Genomic DNA, 1,168 nt, shown 5'->3' on the forward strand with positions numbered 1-1,168 from the left:
TTGGTGTAAGTGGGGTGTTAAATTCCCTCACTATTATTGTGTTACTGTTGATTTCCCCTTTTATGGCTGTTAGCATTTGTCTTATGTATGGAAGTGCTCCTATGCTGGGTGCATAAATATTTATAATTGTTATATCTTCTTCTTGGATTGATCCCTTGATATTATGTAGTGTCCTTCCTTATCTCTTATAACAGTCTTTAAAGCCTATTTTATCTGATATGAGTATTGACACTCCAGCTTTCTTTTGATTTCCATTTGCATGGAATATATTTCCATCCCCTCCCTTTCAGTCTGTATGTGTCCCTATGTCTGAAATCGAACTCTTGGAGACAGCATATATATGGGTCTTGTTTTTGTATCTATTCAGGAATCTGTGTCTTGGTTGGAGCATTTAATCCATGTACATGCAAGGTAATTATCAATATGTATGTTCCTATTACCATTTTCTTAATTGTTTTGGGATTGTTTTTGCGAGGTTTTTCTTCTCTTGTGTTTCCTACCTAGAGAAGTTCCTTTAGCATTTGTTGTAAAGTTGGTTTGGTGGTGCTGAATCCTCTTAGCTTTTGCTTGTCTGTAAAACTTTTGATTTCTCCATCGAATCTGAATGAGATCCTTGCTGGGTAGAGTAATCTTTGTTATCGGTTTTCCCCTTTCATCACTTTAAATATATCCTGCCACTCCCTTCTGGCCTGCAGAGTTTCTGCTGAAAAATCAGCTGATAACCTTATGAGGATTCCCTTGTATGTTATTTGTTTTTTTTCCCTTGCTGCTTTTAGTATTTTTACTTTGAATTTAATTTTTGTTAGTTTGATTTTTATGTGTCTTAGTGTGTTTCTCCTAGGGTTTATCCTGTATGAGACTCTCTGCACTTCTCGGATTTGGGTGGCTATTTCCTTTCTCATGTTAGGGAAGTTTTCAACTATAATCTCTTCAAATATTTTCTCAGACCCTTTCTCTTTCTCTTCTTCTTCTGGGATCCCTATAATTCAAATGTTGGTATGTTTAATGTTGTCCCAGAGTTCTCTGAAACTGTCCTGAATTCTTTTCATACTATTTTCTTTATTCCACTTCTTGGCAGTTATTTCAACTATTCTGTCTTCCAGCTCACTTATTCATTCTTCTGCCTCAGTTATTCTGCTATTGATTCCTTCTAGAGTATTTTTCATTT

This window comes from Monodon monoceros, unplaced genomic scaffold (genome assembly GCF_005190385.1).
Source record: "Monodon monoceros isolate NGI ecotype Baffin Bay Population unplaced genomic scaffold, NGI_Narwhal_1 Super_Scaffold_21, whole genome shotgun sequence".
Classification (NCBI taxonomy): Eukaryota; Metazoa; Chordata; class Mammalia; order Artiodactyla; family Monodontidae; genus Monodon; species Monodon monoceros.